Source organism: Rhipicephalus microplus, chromosome X, assembly GCF_043290135.1.
Source record: "Rhipicephalus microplus isolate Deutch F79 chromosome X, USDA_Rmic, whole genome shotgun sequence".
NCBI classification, from domain to species: domain Eukaryota; kingdom Metazoa; phylum Arthropoda; class Arachnida; order Ixodida; family Ixodidae; genus Rhipicephalus; species Rhipicephalus microplus.
Window position 1 is genome coordinate 345,457,512 of NC_134710.1, and position 9,811 is coordinate 345,467,322.

Here is a 9,811-nt window from a genome sequence, read left to right on the forward strand (position 1 = left end):
TCTTCCCAGTCTAGGGTCCTGAATACCTCCTGTAAACACCTGATATGCCTCGTGGTATACCTCGAGGTAATCCACGTGTAAACACGTGGAATACGTCCTGTAAACAAATGGCATTGGTGCGATCGTGTCTCCCTGCCTCAATCCCTTCTATATTGGGATTCTTTCAATTTCTTTGTGGTGGCTGTAGATCCACTTTAGATTTATTCCAGTATGTTTATGTAGGCTATTTGGATGCCCTGATTCCATAGTGCCTGCATTACTGTTCATGTCTTGACTGAGTCAAACGCCTTCTCGTAGTCTATGAAGGCTATGTATAGGTGTTGGTCGTATGTGAAGGTGTAGTTGGATATGTTTATGACGCACGATAATGTGAACATTATGGTACATTCCACAGTGCAGTTAAGTGTGGCGTATTTCGGTCGGTGCATCTTCTTTTCATGATCTAGCAGTAATTTATTTTGGACAAGAAATATCAGTTATGGTCTTCTTGCTTTTTCCCACTTCATAATGAAAATGATTTAATAAAAGATCACATATCATACATTCATAAAAAGACCAGGGCAGTGGAGGGCCTTGACACTTTGATCATGCACTACCATATTGCAATTTTCAACTGCAACTCAAAGACCACTGCTTGGCATATTTAATGCATAATAAATTCTATTGTTGTAAAATTTGTCTGTATAAACTTTTGGTTGTGAAAACATGCTCAGACGATCAACAACAGCTGGTCCATTAGTTTTTAAACAGCACTCCATGCCTCCTGGTTATAGCACAGCGTAATAGTATTTGTCTTAAATATGTGGTCAATAGGTATGAAACTACAGCTGCGGCACTTAAGCAGGTTATTTGCAGTTAAATAAAAGCTGGGAGCTCTTGATCACAGCACTATTGGGAGTCTGTCACCTTTTACACATCTTTTGTACTTGCATAAGTTTCTGTGCTTACAGGCTCATGCACAGCAGAGCAGAAGGAACCTACACTGCTGACCATTAGAAACATATTAAAAGAATTCGATTTACCTCTTGCAGCCATACATTTCAACTAGAAAGTTTGTCTGGTTAGAATTAGTTGAGGAGGTAAAAGTACTTATAATCTTTAGATGCTATAACACCCCCTTAGGAGACCTTGGTGGTCAAAAGAAAATGCTTTTTTAGCAGAAAAATCAAAGCAAGGCTTCTTTTGATTGTGGTTAAAAAAAGAATTTGCTAGTCTTTGGCAGTAAAGTTTCAACACCCTTTGATAACACCAAGGAAAGTCAACTGTTTTTCTAGGTCTTAAGCTCTTTTGCTGGCCTCCAAACAATGTTATACTAAGCTCTATTTTTAGTCTTTATGTAGCTTCTCTCCTATCCATTAACAAACTGCTGATACCTGAATGTTAAATGTCTAGAAATTCAAATACTTCTGAAGTCAAGATTGTCACAAGTTATTCGGATTTCATTTAGCATGTCAGGATGGCATCGTAACATATTGAGCTTCACTGTAGTGAATAGAATGTTTTTGCTCTGATTGAACAGTTGCTGTTTCAATTGCCACCAATTTCACAGATTGTCAAACACATCACAAATGATCTAATAACAAATGCCTCAACTTAGTAAACAGAAAAGTTGTGTAATTCAAATGTGGTGTTTCATTGTATCTCATGAAAGGGGTAACATATTATTCAGTAAAAGCATTGCTGGTGATCTCCATAGTCATAGAACTAATTGAATTTAAATAATTAGTATTGAGGTTCCACTTTGTTGCATTTACTTATAATAGCACCATATTTATCTTGTTCTTTATGCCTTTGCATTTCAGTAATGACATTTGAACCCAGAAATCGTATTAATATTGCCACTCTTTTTGTCATATTTCACTCCGACTTAGCATTGTGTCCGATACTAGATGCCATAACAGATTAATATGTCACATCCCACATTCACTGCAAAGAGGTTTCTTTTTAAACAATTGTTTAAGGCAGTGGCATTACTCAGCGATTTTGCTGTAGAGCATATGACCAATACTGTTTGTTTGTACAGGATGCTATACCATCGGTCGCATTTACATGTTTTTTTGGTCTACCCATATAGTTTTAAAAATCAACAGTGCAAGTGCGAATGTCTTAATATAAATATGAAGTAGTGCATTAAAAGAAAAGAAGCCTGCATCTATATTCTGCCCATAGGATAGAGGGAAATAGTGCTGTGCAGTCAGGGGTGGATCGAGTCACTCATTTTAGGGAAGGGGGGGGGGGGGTTGCTTGAAGTGACACCGGAGAGAGGAGCGTGGTCTTCACTTTTTTGGTTTTTTTATGAGTACAAAAACTCTATTATAGCGTAAATACTACTATTGTGTGCTCAAAAGAACCCCACTCATTTGTCTTAATTGGTAATAGCAGGAAGACGGCAAGCACTGAAGAGAGGGGGAGGGAATACTGACAGGCTTTGGGGGGGATCGCCCCTACCGTCCCCCTTCTGGATCTGTCACTGCGTGTAGTTCTGCACGAGATCACAGGATTGATTCCAAATCACAGCAGTCACATTATAATGGCTGCAATATTAACTAAGGTGCATGTGCCATGTAGTCAGAGAGCTTATGCAGTGAAAATAATTAGGCTTTCACTTGAAACATTGTATCTCATAACGAGATCTTAGTCTTGCGACATAAAACCGTAGAACTTAATTTTATTAATTCCCCTCTAAGCCAGCATAGATGCACACTGCTTGCAAAACCCTTCTCCCAGTTTTTTCATGTGGATGTCTGGTTCATCACAGACTCTATGGCATTATTTAGCAGTGTGGTTTTTCAAGGCCTTCCCAATGGCCATGACCTTTTTTCCCATTTTTTAAAACCAGAAGACAAGTTCACTAGGAAACATTTACTGTATAGGAGGACGTATGAAACAGTTTTTTATGTGTTCAAGTTGGTCTGTACACAAGCCTTTTCTAAATCAACAACAAAATTCCTTCATCATCAATATGCAAACTAACTCTATATCATTGTGCAGCTATATGCAGCCATACTATCAGAAAAATAAATGTTCAGGACAAATGGAAATGTTTATTAAACGTTACTGACAGGAAAATGCAAAGTTAGACATTTCTCGTACTCATATGGTGGTTCTTGGATGTTAAACCCCACATATTATCGAAAATACTAAGTTAACCTTGCTTGAAAAAGTTGCTTGTTATCTACTACAAACCTCAAGGCTCAATATGAATTCTCTGCAATTAGAGACAAGTGCAAGTCTAGAAAAAAGTGCATCTTAAAACCAAACGAGGGAGCAGATAAACATTAATGTCACTGAGCACTTTTACGAAATGTCCTATGTAAGATTGCAGGAAAATAAGCATCTGCAAACATATGCACTAGTAATAGCAACAGAATGCTCAGCTTGAGGTTTTTGATGCAGAAAAAATAAAGGAATTATAAAAATGACTACATGTAGGATGATGAAGCCAAAATAATGTTTTATTATCAGTTTTTAAAATGCTTAACTTGTGGATCTTCTCAATAATGTTCCTGACTTAGCTTGTTGTACACTTGGCTTGAGTGCAGATTCATTTCCACCACTGTCACCAATCCTCCTTTGAGGTCCTTGGCAGCAAGTACACCTACCTGTAACAGACATGACAAATTACCCCACTTCCTCCTTTATTTGCCTGTACAATTCAAGCAGCAACCTATCTTCCCACTCCCAAATAAAGGTGGCAGCGAGTAAGCTGAGCATGCATGAACTTCACTGCATGACTCAGGCTGCAATCAAAATTTGTTGAAACTAAAAATATAAAAATAGTTGTGCTTTTATTACTGTAAAGTATAGCGCAGTAAAGTGATCGTGTGAAGAGAACACTCGCAGAGCAGCTGAATGGGTGGCAAGCGTTCCTTGGTTGGATGGGCAGTCACATTCAATGGAGCTCTTGTGCAGCCCTGGCAATGCTATCAAAAAAGCACATGCTAGTGCCCCCACTCCAATTTAAATTGCGAGTGGGCACTGTAAAATACCAAGCAAGCACCCCTTTCTACTTTACAGGAGATCTCGAATATGTGCCAGTGACCGATCAAGGGCCCCTTCCCCTCGCACAATTATTTCTCAACCTGTTCTCTACTTCAAAATTCTCCAGCAGCAGTTCCTTACAACCAAAATTCTGAGAGTCCTTATATATGTGCAAGGTTTTTTTAACACTTTTACAGTGTGATGCTTGGTGGCTGCATTCTGAGTTGTCACAAGTTATCTGAATATTTGTAGAACATCTTTCCCCCTTGTCATAACACATACATTTCACACAAGGATTTTCCTTGGGTCTGTAAAAACAGTAAATGCATGTCTATTCTATACAGCATTTCATTAGGAACACAGGTGTGCATATTTCTTAAAGGCACTTCCATACTGAATTAGTGTTCGAGACTAAGAAAGGGCCTCCCTTCAGATAATCTTCAGCGTAGAGGGGGTGATTTCTCGGGGTTTTACAATAGTATGAAGTGATAAGTAGTGCCTGGGCCAGTGTAGATTTCTCACTTTTATGTTCTAAGGCCCATACTGACAAACCAACCTTAACTTTACCTCGAGTTTTCCTCAAGTTGTAAGCCTTTATTGCGCTCGATAGACGAAGTAAGCGAGTATGCATGAACCAATCTTGTTATCTTTTACCCTGTTGCAGTTTTTGTGTCGTTATAATGAAAGCAAAGAATACAGGAACTTGAGGAAAACGTGAGGTAAGGTCAAGGTTGGTTTGTGAATATGGGCCTAAGAACCTGGACAGCTTCTACTCCTACGCAAGGAGAAAAAACACAGCAAGGCCAAATACGTTTTGCACTGTTTCAAGTTTTAGTTCACCATGGTAAAACTCACATGTCCATCAAATGTCATGGTGAGCATGGTTATACACTGTCCTCCTTTATGAAAGAGAAAACGCAAGCACGTGGCCTGTACTCTGCTACGGCTGGCTACAGCATCATCAACCTACGGCTGAAGAAAGCATGTCCGCTTCTGTTATTTAGCAGCGCCTATTCAGTGACTATGATTAATTGTTTTGTTTGCCAATAGATGATGCCAAAAGGCAATGTGCTTTGTTTAGCGGTTGATTTAGCTGTTCCAATTCCGTTAGTAAAATATGTTAAGAAAGTACCAACACAAAAACTGGACATGTCATTTCTTCTGTTGCAATTAGTGGCTAACGACCCAATTGTCTTGACTGTGAACCTTGTTCACCAGAGCACACAACAGTTAATTGTTTGAAGCCATTTCCATGTGCACTGCTGGGACGTACAAGCCTTGCCTCACAAGACACCACAGTGCTGCAGACTTATGAGACTGCATATTTCTTTTGCTTGTTTGAAAACAGCAGTGCATTGGTCATTTAAATGTATATGTAATGCATGTCTGTTACATTAAATTGTCCTTTGTGTCACACTTCGTATTCTCTATTATCCTAGCATTATACACCTTGAGATGTGATACACCTAACAATGCAACTACACTGCCTTTCATTTCTCTTTAGACCAGGTGGATGAGCTGGTCAGCATCATTCTTGTTAGTTTTTTATCTGGGTGTTGAAGGGACACTAAAGAGCAAAATAATTTTTCGCATACTCTTAAAGTATGCTTTCACAACACCACTCTTACCATGACACGATGCTTGGTAAGTGCGAAACTGCGCAAAGAAAATGTCTCACCAAACACCGTGACATCATAATTTTTGATGGCGTTCACTGGGTTCTACATAGCTTATAAACGATAAAAATAAAGGACATTGTCATCTGTGGGTGTCATAGACCTAGCATATAAAGTTTCAGAATATATTACCAAGCCGATTGCAAAAATATGAAAAATACATTTAGAAATTTTCGACGTCAGCATGGACATTTCGGCACAAATTTAAATAGTGAAACTTCAACCTTAATTTTCTCCGCTAATAATGAAACATATGGCATTGGCATTAGAGTTCTCAGAGTGCAGTTTGTAAATTTAAACAAAACCACTGTTTCTCTTAAGTATCCTTGTAATGCTTTTTGTAAAATACACAATAAGCTTGTGAATCAAGTGCAAAGCTGCACAGCAAACTGGTGTTGGGAGTGTGGAACTGTACAATGTGATTTCACCCATGCCACATTGCTGCAGTGAAGGGGACCAAACTGCTCAAGACTACTGCAGCAAAGGCCTATACATACCTCCAGAATTTCCTTCCAGAGTTTCAACCACGTGGGTTCAATAGTGGCAAAACATGACACTTAATCCACTTGTTTTTTACAACTATATCAAAAGTAGAAACTAAAACATGCATTTATCTTGGTTTAAAGATTGTTTGTTGATATTTCAATGAATAAGTTGTTTTGAGGTAATACTGATGATACTGAAAAAAGAACAATTTTGAAGAATAGATTCAATAGCTCTGCTGCTAGCGTCTTTTTTGACGTGCATTCATGAAAATTGCATCAATTGGCAATTGTAAGAAGTTTCACCCTAGTAGTAAATTTACTAAGCAACACCTTTTCAGCAAAATTAACTTCCTGGATATGACGGTATCTATTGAAACATTCTTTATTGTGAGGTATGTAAAAAAAAAGACAAATCCTCTGCCCACACTAGAAACATATAGCAGGCAATGCCAATTAGAAAAAAAAAATGAATAGGGCAGAGCCAAGTGAAATTTTGAGGAGGAAGGATGTGCAGCAGGAGCGGACTCCACCCCTAGTCGAACTGGACAAAAAAAAAAAATCTTAGTTTGGTTTACAATTCTTGCTGCATTCTTGCTGCTAACATGTTTGGCCAAATTTAATCTTCAGTGGTGAATGGTTGTGATGCGCATCTTAATGAGGCTGTCTTGGAGTTCTTTCACAGAGAAATCAAAGGTTACGCTCTACATAATGCCAACGAATAGCCAACTATAATACATAAACTACACAAGCCATCATCTATGACACGGCAAAGAAGAAATATTCATCAGACAGGCAAAGCCTTTAAGAAGCGTCTGTAGCGACAACGATAACTATGCTCACCAATTAAGCAAACCAAAGGAGACATTTGGCGAAATGACTTGCACAACACTCTGAACAAAATTCAAAATAAAGCTTGAAGATTAGGAAATCATCACTAGATGAACATGTCCCATAGCACAGCCTAACCAGTCGCTAGCCTTTTCAATTAAATACCGAAACACAATTCCAAATTTAAATAATATCCTTCGCAAGTATTACACAACATTAACTAGCAACAAGCCGCTTCGGAAAACGTTCCCCGACATGTTAGTGCATGCAAAAGTAAACCCGCATTTCTTTTTTGTACACATAACACCTAGTTGTCATACAAGATTTAAGACCTGCAAACACCTTCAAGATTATGTTAGAATTAAAAGTACTAGAAGTGATTTATGCATAGCACGAAATCTAGTTTTACGTGCACTAGTTCAAAAATTATCAACATGATTAAATATACACATTGTCACAAATAGGACAACATATTAACATGGTTTGGTGGCACAACTTCGACAGAGACACAGAGTACAAGAAAACACGACACTCGCTTTGCTTGTCCTTACACCACATGTTAAAATGATATCTTACCTACTAGCCCAGCTCTCAACCCTACTGAACAAACAGGACAACCTGTTAACATTTCATTAAATAGGCATCAAGCAAGCATGGCAAATAACTGGAAGCAATGGCGCAGCATTTTATAGTGGCAGTACATATCTTCAACAATCTCAAACCTTAAATACAGTAACCAGCTTTTTGAAAAAAAAAAAATTACCGCACCTTATTCACAAGTTTAGTACATTCCAGCCAACAAGTATAAATGTTTCAAAGGGGGCACTTGAACCAATTTGACATGGCACATACACAACGAAAACCAATGAAAAATAAGCCATTCTTCAAGGAATTTCTAAAGCTAATTATCCCCATTGTCAGGGGGTGCTTCCTCGAGGCAAAGCTAATTCATCAAAATGACTTCTCCTTTTCTACCCATCCATGCAAAACACTTGCTCCTTCCTGCCCCTCATTTCTTTCTGTTTCATGGGCTTTTGATTGATTACCCCTTTTACCCTGGCACAACCCATTACAGGGGATCGGCTTTTAACTCACCCAATTAAGCATGCCGACTCCTCGTTTTCATCTCCCCGTTTTCGAATGTGGCCTTCCCTGCTTGGTTTAAGTTGGAGGAGAGGGTATGAAGAATATACAAAATGCACTAAGATAGACAAGAGATGAGTTTTGGCGTTGTTGGTACAACATATGTGAAATGTTTTGTGGCCATTTGCTGATTGTTAGCACCAGTGTATGTGGGTTCCCTTCATCTTGATAAATCTGCCCTACACAATTGAGATAAGGTTGGCAGTTGTAGCCTTAAAGAAGTCTGCATGTTGAGACGATGGCTCTAGCGACAACCCCAGTTCACAAATTTTTCATCTTTTTAAGCTTGTCTTCCCCTCAACTGCTGTGTTTTTTGGTTTTATAACTTGACACTTCTGATTTTTTGAAATTGTTACTGCCTTCTATAATCCGCGTTCAGATTAGCTCATTTTTGTTTGTATTTGGGTATATCTTCAATAAACACGTTGTCTTGGTTTCTTATGAGCAATCATTTGATTGAGTTAAAGAACCAACAATTGTTCTTCATATTTTATTTCCTGTCATCTTGCTTGGTGTATAGACTAGTATGTACTATACCAAGACTGAAAATATGAAAGAAACAAAAAGACTGATATTTTTACACTATAGCCCAAAAATTAAAATATTTAGTAATTGCGTCTCTTTATTTTATTGCCAGCATGTCAAGTGCCGAAGGCATGACTGCTGGCTAACCAATGGAGAGTTCCTTCCTGGGCGAAAGTGAAAAGCATTTTACGCTCTCGCCGACACTCTTTCGCAATGCGCAGCGAGAACGTTTTCGAATTGTGGTACATTAACACAGAGCGGTATTACCATCACTGCCACGAAATTAATGGTGCAAAACCGCGTTCACCAGGATATTAGTTAAGGGGTTGACAGCTTACCCGTCCTTGACACGAGGTGCACTATGAAGCTGGGAACATTTGTGTTCATCACTTTCGTCACTCAGGAGTAGATTTATCGCGAGGAAGATTGCTTGCCTAAAATAAACACGTAGCTTGAACTTCGCGCTGGTCAAACGACAAAACAGGAAGCCGCCATGACTCTTTTCCTCACAGGAAACAGACGCAGTGCCATGCCGACGAGCCAACGTAAGCCTAAGTTGTTGCGAGCAAAATTCAACGCAGCTACTACAGTGTCTAGCTACCACCTGAAACACAGCAGCGATGACCAGCGATTTGTGCTTATTACGTTTTCGTCTTAATTTTTCATTTTAAATGTTTTACAAAAACAATCTCTTCACATGCTTGAATTCTATAGTCATCATCATCAGTAAGCCCACCAAAATTGATAGTGAAACATCAAGGCACCCAAAAATACCATTTTTATTATTTTTAATAATATAGCATGCGAAGAAATTGCAAGGCTCCTTCGAAAATGAAGCACAGCCACAGTCACGCGCATTCTCAGCACTGCCTTAGAACACTCGTAGCGACTTACCTGTCGATCTCGATCTAATGTATTCGAGTGACACCAGTATTAGTCACTGCTAACTGCCCAAACTAATTGGATCAAATACGGTGCAGCCGTCACCTAAATGCGATATAAAAGGATACGACATAGCAAACAAAAAGAACCCGTGTGACAGTGGTGTTGTCAGTACAGTGCGTCAGACCCTAAATCTCATTCGGAAGTATGTCTGCACAAACATGATCACGCCTAGGCGGGAGTAATTCAACGCTACGGGTCGCACGAACCAGCCGTCAATATGCGTACTTG

The 9,811-nt window shown here is 39.0% G+C and overlaps 1 long non-coding RNA gene across 1 annotated transcript; it reads right to left on the minus strand.

Annotated features, from left to right (window-relative positions):
- Nucleotides 1-3,434: 3,434 nt before the first annotated feature.
- Nucleotides 3,435-9,164, minus strand: LOC142776330 (uncharacterized). The gene is made up of 2 exons (XR_012887457.1): nt 8,977-9,164; nt 3,435-3,602 (listed from the first exon to the last, which is right to left on the minus strand). It is a non-coding gene; the product is annotated as an uncharacterized LOC142776330 (long non-coding RNA).
- Between the last annotated feature and the right edge of the window lie 647 nt (nt 9,165-9,811).